This window comes from Mastigoproctus giganteus, chromosome 12, assembly GCF_048544385.1.
Source record: "Mastigoproctus giganteus isolate SK-2022 chromosome 12, ASM4854438v1, whole genome shotgun sequence".
Lineage (NCBI taxonomy): Eukaryota > Metazoa > Arthropoda > Arachnida > Uropygi > Thelyphonidae > Mastigoproctus > Mastigoproctus giganteus.
In genome coordinates, this window is record NC_143586.1 from 173,137,600 (window position 1) to 173,149,659 (window position 12,060).

Consider the following 12,060-nt stretch of genomic DNA (forward strand, 5'->3'; position numbering starts at 1 on the left):
AGCTTCAGGATGTCCATCCATCCATCCCCAAGTAACAACTTTTTTTTTTTTTTTTTAATTTTGGTGAAATTTTTATATTTGGCTCTTGAAAAGATTAGTTGAGCCATTACAAATTTTAATAAAACTAGACAATAATATGATAAGCACAATGTAAGAAATGATAAGTACAAAAAAAATAAATAAATAAAATCTACCCCTCATCCCATCCCATCCCATCCCATTTCTGCATTACCCATACATAATTAACTTAACTACTAGAAATTGTTGAAGTATACCGGTTGGAATGAATGAGCAATATGGTTGATATGTAGAAAAGAAACATTTTCTGTTCAGTTACTGAAAATCTTAAAAGTGAATATTTTGAAGAATTTTATTTTTTTCTTATTAATTTACTCTGTGTGTTATTTGTGAGGTATTTGTATAAGTAATTTGCATGAAACTGTTAGAACTGCTGGTGGATAATTATATACATCCAGGCCGTTACTAACACAGATGGGAAATTGTGCTCCCGGATAACCTGAGCTCCAGCTTTATATTCTTCAATCATATGCTGTTTACTTTCCTACAACTGAAATTCTTCCACACTCTGAGCTGATTTCTATCCTAATTACCTTCCTAATTTTGCCTCCGATTAGCTAAACAGCCAGACAATGACTTTTAACTATAATACACATGTACATAAAAAAAAAAAAAAAAAAAAAAATATATATATATATATATATATATATACAATTATAACCATTTCTTTATTTTTATTTATTTATTAGTTTTTTATGAAAACCCAAAACACAAGAGGTATTAGAACCTATAGTACTTAGTACCATGCTTGGGTTGGAAGTTGAAAAAACAAAAGAAGATATTTGTTGACATTAGACTTGAACTTCTATAGACTGTAATTTTCAGGAAATACATATGAAGGAAGGTTGTTCCTGAAAACGGCAGTTGAATGAATAAATGAGAAAGATGAAAAGTTGGACAGTAAATGGATGTTGGCTGGTGGTGGCACGTGTTCGGACTGTTTTGAAAGAGACAGCAGGAATTATAGAAGCCAATTCAAAAGAACAGTGCTCATGGCAGTTTGTTGTTTGTTTATTTGGTTTTTAGGAGCATTAGCAACTAAGGCCATATTACTCCAGGGATTTGCGGTGGTCATTTCCTGACCTTTCCGCAACCTCCGTATTTGGTGATCACGGGCTCGAACCCCGGTCTAATCAAGAAGCGTGTGCTACGCACTGCTGCTCCTGCCCACCTGGCTATGGAGGCGCCGCTCATGGAAGTATCTGTAGAAAAGGCATGAAGCAGAAACAGTACATCTATGAGACAGCGAGCGGAGAGACTGTTAGAGATAAGTCATTAATTAACCTAACTGCCCTCTTCTGAATGGAATCTAGAAGCCTGAGAGGGGTTTTGGGGGCACCCAGATATGGGAACAATATTCCATGGTAGGGCAGATTTGCAATTTGTGCAGTGTGAACAGCTGTTTGGAAGAAAAGGAACGCCGAGAGTGAAAGAGAAAACCAAGTTTTTTAGATGCAGAGGAGGCAATATTTGTAATGTGCTTGTGCCAAGAGAGATTAGAAGTCAGGGTAATCCCCAAAAGAGATATATTATTTTGTCTAGAAATCGGAGTGTCACCAATATATAAGCATAGGAGCAGAAGAATCCTTTTTGCGAGATATAAGACAAGACCGAGTTTTAGAAGGACTGAAATCAACTAAGTTGCCTTTGCCCCACTGGAAAATTACCTGGAAATCAGCATTTAAGGAATTGGTAGCAGATATTTGAGAAGTTGAAGCTGATTGAGCAGGGCAAGGTTTCTCAAAATGGAAAGTGGAATGCAATGTGCTATCATTGGCAAAACTATGGATAGGATTTCCAGTCAATGGAAGAAGGTCATTAATATACAAGAGGAAAAGAGTGGGGGAAAGAACTAAACCTTGGGGGACACCAGTATTAATGGAAAAGTTAGAAGACAGAGAGCCATCACCCTCAGCGAGCGATCAGAGAGAAAACTGGATAACCAATTACAAAAAACAGTTGGCAAACCATAAGATGGAAGCTTGTTTAGGAGACCTTTATGCCAAACACTATCGAAAGCCTTTTAGATGTCAAGAGCAACTGCTTGTGTTTCCCTGAACTTTTCCATTGAATTTGTCGTAAATGGGTAACATAAGCCAGAATATCACCAGTGGATCGACACTGAAGGAATCCATACTGGCAATCATTGATCAAAGCACATAAGTTGTTTCACTTTTTTGAAGTGAAAATATTTATGCATTACAGTTGAACCTCCTAAATCTGGCAACTTTGTGACGTATGATCTTTTCTGGTTTTAATGTGGCCATATCAGTCAAAAAAAAAAAAAAAAAAAAAGCCACAAAAATTATTATATTTTTATACTACAACTTATTGTACATAGTACAATAACTTAAGAGAAAAGGTAATATACAGTACATTATTTTTTCTGTCTATATAGTAGAGTAAAAACAAAATTATCGCCCCTTCCAAAATATCATAGACAGTACAGTATATTTTAGAAGGGGCAAAAAAGGGAAAAGGTTTAAATGGCTATAACCCTCTGGACTATAGCCATTTGAAACAAGTTAAGTAATGCTGATAGCTTGAGTTCTGACTCAGTAAATTATTACCAAATAAAATGAAGTAAAATTAATAAAATTAAATTAAAGAAAGCAATTATTTTTATTTTAGAAAACATATGGGAAAATATGAGGGGAGAGGTCCAAAAAAGATTTGTATTCACTCAGAAGTAGTTGTGATAAAAAGATATATATTTTTTTAATATGTTTAAATCTCTATAGCAACCACAAATTTTGGTTTTGATCTGACAATTATTTATTTTTTTTCTTTGTAGTGCTGAATGAAGTGAAGTTTGTTTGTTTGTTGTTTGTTATTTGGTTTTTAGGAGCATTAGCAACTAAGGCCATATTGCTCCGGGATATGCAGTGGTCATTCCCTGACCTTTCCGCATCCTCCGTATTTGGTGGTGACGGGCCCGAATGAAGTGAAGTGCCACAATGGATAAAGTGGAATACAAATCAGTGATTCTGTTCCTCTTTCTGCAAGGGGAAATACCCAAAACAGTGCATGAAGAAATAGTTGCTATTTATGGAGAACACTGCCCAGGTTACAGTGTTGTTGCACATTAGTATAAACAATTCAAATGTGGAGAATTGCTTCAATGCATTATCCCAGGATGCCCAGCAACTGCTGTGTGTTGCAAAAATTGAGGCATTAATTCTGGAAGATTGCCATATTAGCATCAAAGGACTAACTGCAGAGCTCAAAATTAGTTATTGTTATTTGGTTTTTTTTTAGGAGCATTAGCACTAAGGCCATATTGCTCCGGGGATATGCGGTGGTCATTCCCTGACCTTTCCGCATCCTCTGTATTTGGTGGTCACGGGCTCGAACCCTGGTCTAATCAAGAAGTGTGTGCTACGCACTGCTGCTCCTGCCCACCTGGCTATGGAGGTGTGATCTCAAAATTAGTGTAGGGGGTCTGTGGAAACATAACCATCAATAGTTGCATGTGAGTAAAGTGTCTGCTAGATGGGTTCCCAGACCCCTTACCAGAAGAAGGAAAGAAGGCACAATGTGCCAGAAAAAGCAAGAGGAGTTTTTGTTTTGTTTTGGCTGGTTTCCATGGATGAAACTTGGATCCATCACTGTGATTCCGAAACCAGAAAAATGTAAAAACAACGGAAACATGCAGAATCACTCCTTCCCCACTGAGAAAGGTAAAACTGCTAGCAAGGTGATGTTGTCAGTTTTTTGGAATTTGATTAGCATGGTGTTAATACTAACAGATTACCTTCAAAAGAACTTTACTGTGATGGCAAAGTTTTATCCAACATAAAGCTATGTGTGCTGGTATAAAAGAAAAAAGATGGGTAAAGCTGTCAAAAGGTGCGTACTTGCTCCACAATAATACCCTTGTGCATGCTGCATCCTGCTTATTCCTCTCACCTTACACCCTCAGATTTCTTCCTCTTTTCTGCCCCAAAGTCTTTTCTTAATCAAAAACACTTTGCTGCTGGTAATGAGGTGATTTCTGCTGCCACGAGTTGTTGTTTGAAGAACAGTTGGAGGACTTCTACAAAACTGGCCTGAGGAAGTGTATTGAGAGGTGCAAAAAATGGGTCATTTTGTCAGGTGATGACAAAAGATTTAAGACTACTTAAATGAGTGAATACAAATGTTTTTTGAATGGATCCCTCATAAAAATGAATGAATGAATGAAAGTTGCCACATCATAATTAAGTAATCCATCATTAATACAGTTCCGAATTCCAGTTTGCCTTGGGCCCCATGGATGTATAACACGTCATTGTTTAGAATCTCTTCTTTTTGATCATCTCTGGCTTAAAATCTCTCTACCCCATTCTGTCAAATTCATCTGTTGCCTCTATCTTTCTCTCAACTCCACTGACCACTTCAAACCCTTTGACTTCCCTCTCATTGAAATTGGCTTTCTTTGGTCCAGACTTCCTAATTTTCCTTGGTGATTTTAATGTTCACAAGACCAGTTGACTTCAGTTTTCTAGTCACATGGAGTCACATGGACCTAGCTGTTCGAGATGCTGAGCCTTTTGCAATTGCTAATGACCTCTTATGGGCTATTCATTTACCTACCACAATACTAAACAATCCTAACCACACAACCAACACTCTGATCCTTTTCTCACAAACAACCCTTCCAAGTACACAGTCAAGGTGAGTGGTCCTCTATGCACCTCAGATCACAACTTCATGATCCCTTCTCCTATGGAACCATTCTCTTGTGGCCATTCTCAACCTCACATTGTTTGGCAATACAAAAATACAAGGTGGAATGATCTGTGAGATTTTTTTTCTTCTTTTCCTTGGCTGGATTACTGTTTTAAGTCTTCTGATGTTAATGTTTTCTCAGATCATGTTAGTGAAATTATTCTTGTAGGGATGAAAAATCCTTTATTCCACTCTCAACATTAATATCTTTATTAGGGATAACCCTGACTTCTAATCTCTCTTGGCATAAGCACATCACAAATATTGCTTCCTCTGCATATAAGAAACTGGGTTTGCTCTTTTGCTTTCCCGTTACTTTTCTTCTGAAGAGCTACTCATTCTATACAAAACCCAAATCTGCCCTACTGTGGAATATCGTTCCCACATCTGGGGTGGTGCCCCCAAAACCTTTCTCAGGCTGCTAAACTCCATTCAAAATAGGGCAGTTATAGTAATTAATGACCCATCTCTTACAAAGTATCTCCATACTCTGTCTCATAGACATTCTGTTTCTCTGCTGCATGCCCTTTCTATAGATACTTCCATGGGCACTGTCCTTCTGAATTGGCTTCTATAATTCCTGCTCTTTTGTCCGAATCACTCTGAACACTCACAGAATCACCTTTTCTTCTTCCTCATTTATTCTTTTAACTTCCATATATACTGGCTCAACCTCCCTTCATGCATATTTCCTGAAAATTATAATCTACAGAAGTTCAAGTGGCGCCTCCATAGCCAGGTGGGAAGGAGTAGCAGTTCGTAGCATACGCTTCTTGATTAGACCGGGGTTCGAGCCCATCACCACCAAATACAGAGGATGCGGAAAGGTCAAGGGAATGACCACTGCATATTCCCGGAGCAATATGGCCTTAGTTGCTAATGCTCCTAAAAACCAAATAACAAACAGAAGTTCAAGTCTAATGTTAACAAGTATCTTCTTTCATCTTGCACTCTGTTATGATTCCCTGTTGGGCGCTGCTATGCTTGACACTTAACCTATCTATTTTTCATTATGTATTTTGCTGATCACATTCAAAAGCAAAAGCAACCACATTCAAACATCTGAAATGTGTTTCTTCCAATCCTACTGCATGCCTCACAGATTTGGTCTTCTGTCCCACCTAGCAAACCTGAAAGGATTTCTTGGTATTGAATACTGGCTCTTTAGATGGCTCAACAGGGTCTGTAAGCAGCTTTTTACCATCTCTAGAGCCATCCTACTTTCCAACCTCAATATCTTACCCTGGAGACAGACAATAACCATGGAAAACACACACACACACACACACACACACACACACACACTAGCTAATCTACTCACAGGAATATTGGATTTTCCCAACATACAGTCTTTTTAACTTTTATCATGGTTCACACGAGGATGTTGAAAAGGTTAGTGGAAGTTTTCTTTTAGCCAACAAGTCATTGTTTACTGAAACAAATTGCACCCAGAGGTAGTTGAGGAAATTTGAAGAAATTCAAAGGTTAACTGGATAGTTTCCCTGTGTGGGGGGTGCATAATTTGTATTTTCTTCTCTCTCTCTCTCTCTCTCTCTTTTTTTTTTTTTTTTTTTTTTTGAGTGCAGCAAAAGCCTGTAGCTTCCTTGCACTATATGGCTAATACTAATATTAAGAAAAAATATTTGGAGTGCCTTTTGGACAAAGTATTCTTGTATGTAAAGGTGGTAACCAGGGTTTCCCCTATATGCCGCCGAGTCATCTAATGGCAAAGTGCCAAGGTCGACATTAAAAAAAAAAAAAAAAAAAGAGAGAGAGAGAGATCTAATGAAATGTTTGTATCTTTATGTGTATATCAATGTATGTTTTGTTGTATGTTGTAAGCTGGCACCTGGCATATAGCAGTCAGGGGGGAAGAACAAAGGCTCCCCTACCCCCTGACTCCCATCCGAACCCACGAGGAGGCAGCCAGGTTCTACTATCAAGAGACACGTACTGAGGTTGTCACAAGGAGAACCTCAGAATAATTTAGAAGGGAAAAGGGGAGAGAGAGGACGAAGAAAAAGGAACAGAAGAGAAGAGGAATACAGATATCCTCTAGAAATATAAACAGAAGAATATAAAAGAGAAAAATAAGACTACAAGGAACATGTAATTAAAAACTAATTATCAACAGCTATGCATATATACATACAATCAATTTTACCCAGTAATCACAATAAACCCAGTCATAATATCAACCATTAGGGCAGATAATAACTTAAATTCAAATTTAAAACTCCAAAAACAACAAGGCAAGAATCATACCAATATTGTTTGTTGTTTGTTATTTGGTTTTTAGGAGCATTAGCAACTAAGGCCATATTGCTCCGGGAAATGCGGTGGTCATTCACTGACCTTTCCACATCCTCCATATTTGGTGGTGACGGGCTCGAACCCCGGTCTAATCAAGAAACGTGTGCTACGCACTGCTGCTCCTTCCCACCTGGCTACAGAAGCGCCGAATCATACCAATAAGCAATCAAAAGACTGCAAATCAGTAAGATTACAAAACCTTGAAAAACTTACAGCTAAAACAGCCAATCAATCAGCAAAACTCCCAACAACACGATTAATGCAAGATAACAACACATAACAAGGTAATTAATCTAATACCACTTCCAAAACCCAAGACACAATCAAATACAAAGTCCAAATAGGCAACTTAAAATTTAATTTAACAATAATCAAGCAGTATTTTACATTTTAACAAGTGATAGTCCCAACCCCAACACCAGCAAACACATAAATACAGGCTGTCACAACAGAGACATCCAAACAAAACAAGAAGAAAACACTAATGTTGAGAATCCTCAACCAGTACTAATGACAAATTACTAAACAGCCACGACAACTTCTATAATATACAAGTTCAGCTGAAACTATCAGCACGAACAATCAAATACAAGATAAAATGATAAAACAGGTCATAAAATCTAAAACCCTTTTTGCAGCAACTTGCATAAAATCATTTTAAATAAGTTCAGGTTTAAACAGCTATTAAGGTTAAGACAACAGAACCCCTGCTGCCAAAGGCATATGACCCAAGCTATGGGTGAAAGATCCACTAAAATCCCGAATCACCAGCTAAAAATAATTAGCATGAACAATTCATCAACAGAACAAAGTGAATTAACAAAATACAGTTGGCCAATTAAATGCAATGGCCCTCTGCAACCTGCAGAAACAACAGGATGATATCTGTATTATTAAGAACATAACAATTTAAAGTAATGTAGCATATATAATTCACCAACGAAATTAGATGAATTGACAAAATACAATTAGCCAACAAACAAAATGGCCCTCTGCAACTCGCAGAGACAACAAAATAATATTTACATTATTAACAACATAGTAATTTTATAACCCTTAGAAGACAGTTCATGACATTATCATAGGATACAGTTGGAGCCATGTAAGGCGCAGAGACTGCAAAATTCAATTTAAATTATTAACAACACAGTAATTTTAAACCCTCATAAAAGAAAATTCACAATACTAATTGAAGTATGCAAAAGAAGCTTACATAGATACTACTAATAATAAGCTAGAATTACCATACAAGACATCAAGTAATTATCAAAATATATTTAAATAATTGTACAAGATAATTTAGCATTAAACAATAATTCAACGAGATAAAAGTTTACTGCCACCCACAGTAGACAACAGAAACAAAACATTTTTACATTAATTACAGAGAAGCTTAGTTTAAGAACCCATTAATAATAATAACAGGATTTAACTCCAATAATTATATACAGAAAAACTCGATCTAGAGCTGTTGACAATAACCAGAACCACTCATAAAAAAAAAAAAAAAAAAGCAAGCAAGAGGGGGAAAATCAAAAAAAGAAAAACAGCACCCCAAGCAACCAAACCACAGCAACCAAAATTTTACCAAACAAGCAACAGGCAGAAAAACAGTAGCTTTAAGTCCAAAGCAAAGAAAAGACAAAACTATAAATCAAGAGAAGCCAATCTCTTACAATGTTTGAAGATTTTTTCTGCAAAAGTGGAAAAAGCATTATAGTTTTCTAAAGTCTCCACCAATTTTGGAAGATCATCAACATGAAAAACCTCAGTGATCAGTTGAAATTTAGACCTAAAGTCAACGTACTGAATACAATCAAAAATTAGGTGAGTGGCAGATTCTACAGGAACAATTTGGGGAAGGAGCAAGAGGAGAACAATTTTTCATTCAAACTTCCATGACCAGAAAACAAAAAAGTAGCATAAAGACCAGGAGAAAACCAAGCTAAATTTTTCTTATTAATTTCAATGACCTTTGGGAAGAATAGAAAAGTGGTACGACCTGTAGATCCATTAATCCAGTCAGGCTGCCATTCAGAAAGAAATTATAATATTGATCCAGCACAGTAGAAGACAAGGAATACCTTGTCTTCTACAATATTGAAGGTAACTAAAAATCACTTCAAATTTAATAGGAACTTTACCAGTAATGACTTCTAGGGCAGAGGAAGCAATAGTTCTACAAGCCTGAAAAGTAGCCAGCAGAAAGAAACATTGGGCCTGAGTCAAATATTTATTAACTAAGAATTTGGACACACTAGGACCCCAAGCACCAGCAGCATAACAAACTTATAGGAAGAAAAATGCTTTTATAATAAATTCTAAGAACAGAAGGTTTGAGTCCCACAGAAGCTCTTGTAATTCTGATTAACTTTCCAGTTAAAGTTTTTACTTTTTGTAGAATAAATTTGGCATGTTGAATGAATTGAAAATGGTCGTCAGAGAGAACACCCAAATATTTGTAAGATTTAACAAGTTTTATGTACTGGTCCAAAAGCCTATTGGGAGGACGGTTGACTCTAAGGGAACCCATGAACAGCATTTGTTTAGTTTTAGCAATAGAGATCTCCAATTTATGAATCTGACACCAACTATGAAGGTCCGATAAAGTGTCATTGGCACGTTCCTCCAACTGGAGCCTGGAATCACCAGAAACCAGAACAACCAGATCGTCGGCATATGCCACTTTAGTAACAAAATCATGTTCAGAATTGAGCTACCCATCAAGGACCATGTTCCAGCACATGGATCCCTGAGGGCAGCCATGAGTAACCAATCTCCGAACAGCACACAGACCAGAGGAGACAACAAGGCAAGTGCCTTTTGAACAGTACTGTCACACAGTTCTGGTACAATTTGGATTTGAAGTTGGGTCTCTGTTAAAAAGGTTTCTCATTTTTGAGTTCTAAAATTTAGCTGGTATACACTTACCACTTTTTTAATTTGCACTATTGTTTTGACTATTGTTTTCTTGTGGTTTATATTCAGCTTGAGTTAAATTTTGATTTTATAGTATAATAAATTTTTTTATCAAGGTAATTTTATTTTACTTTAGGACATTTTGTACGAGTAGGTAGAAAAAACAGACATGTATATGGTAATTTATAATGTAATTTTATAAATATTATAATATATATATAATGTGTGGTTTGTAGAATAAATAGTGTATGGAAATGAAAAGTCCACAAGGTGCCAGAACTAAGAGAAGTTTAAGGGATAGTAGAAAGTGGAAATGAAGTAGTAGTTAAACAGGTGAAAGAATTTGAAAAATCTAGTGCAAAAATGAACTGGGACTGAGGAAAAAAAAAAAAAGAAGGAATATATAAGTAAATAAATAACACTATATTCAGATATGGGAGGGCAGTTTTAGCAAAAGATCGAATCAGGAGATGGTATGCATAATCTGAATATATTAGATGAAAATATGATACATAGGGAGGAAATTCATCAGAGGACTACTCCTGACCATGTATCAGGCACTGCGTTTCCAAACTTGTCTGTAGTATTAGAAAAAGGGAGGCAAATATGCAGCCTTTTATCGTAATACTAGTAGACAAAGTATTTACATGTTTTACACTGCGTAAAACATGTAAATTAAAATATATACAAATTTACAAAAGTGTAATGTGGAATATAATACAAATGTATGTTCAAAAGAAGGTGAAAAATTTCTTCGCCTTTTGAACATCTTTTCTCCCCTTCCCCTCCCCCAGAATTTACCATTCCCTATACCATTTGCTTGTCTATACTTTTTCATGCACTTCACATACATTTGTATTATATTCCACATTACACTTTTGTAAATTTGTATATACAGTGAAACTTCTCCTAACGGACACCTCTCTTTAAAGGACAGCTCTCTACAATGAACATTTTCAAATTCCCCAACTCTCCTCTATGGTTTTAATGCGTTTTCAGCTTCTGTCTAGCGGACATTCTCTGTAACGGATGCGGACAAGCAATCTGCACTGTTTCGTTTAGATTAGCACTTAATTTGATCTCCCCATAACGGACAGCAGGCGAGCTCACGGCCCTTTTTCTAGGAACGTTTCTTCCACGTATTGCCTCAATCGTGTGTTTATTTTCTATTTCCGATTCTCTGAATTTTATCAAGGTTTACGTCACGGTTCTAAACCCTTTTTCAAGAATTTTAAGGCACGTGTAAAACTTTTGATGAATTCGGTGTGTGCATGGGGGGGGGAGGAAATTTGGTTGGCCTTTCATCTTTTGAGTTTCAGTTTTCAGTTTTGTTCAGTGTCGTGTGAAGTGCACAATGTCTTCTCGTAAACATTTAACTTTAAAAGATAAAAGTCGAACTCATTAATGTGTATGATCGGCAAAAAAAATAGTGTTCGTAATCTCGCTGCAAAATTCAAAATTGGGAAGACACAGGTAAGCGACATCCTAAAGAAAAAAAATGAACTACTCAAACAATTTTGGCAACACAGAAATGATCAGGTTCAAAAATCATTCCCAAAAACTGTTGGACTTCAAGTTGACAATGTTACGTATGAGTGGTTTTGTCGCGCACATGCTAAAAAAATTCCCATTAATGGGCCTATTATTAGGGAAAAGGCTTTGGAGGTTGCGAAATCTATGGGAGTAAATGAGTTCAAAGCTTCTGTGGGATGGCTAGACAAGTTCAAAACTCGGCATAAAATTTCTTGGAAAACCGTAAGTGGTGAAGGTGGATCTGTTGATACTGGGGTTATAATAGAGTGGACCGTCAAATTGGAAGATTTATGTCGTGATTTTGAAGCTAAGGATATTTACAACTGTGACAAAACAGGGTTGTTTTTTAAAGCTCTTCCTGAAGAAACAATGAGTCCTAAAAAACGAAAAGTGCCAGGGCGGAAAAATTTCTAAGGAACGCTTGACTGTACTATTGTGTACAAATATGCTGGGAGACTTTGAACAACCTCTTGTTATAGGAAAGCCACAAAATCCTCGTTGTTTCAA

At 36.5% G+C, this 12,060-nt stretch overlaps 1 protein-coding gene across 1 annotated transcript in view; it reads left to right on the forward strand.

Annotated features, from left to right (window-relative positions):
• Nucleotides 1-12,060, forward strand: part of LOC150077600 (thimet oligopeptidase-like) — a 170,904-nt gene that overhangs the window by 140,230 nt on the left and 18,614 nt on the right. The window lies entirely within an intron of this gene.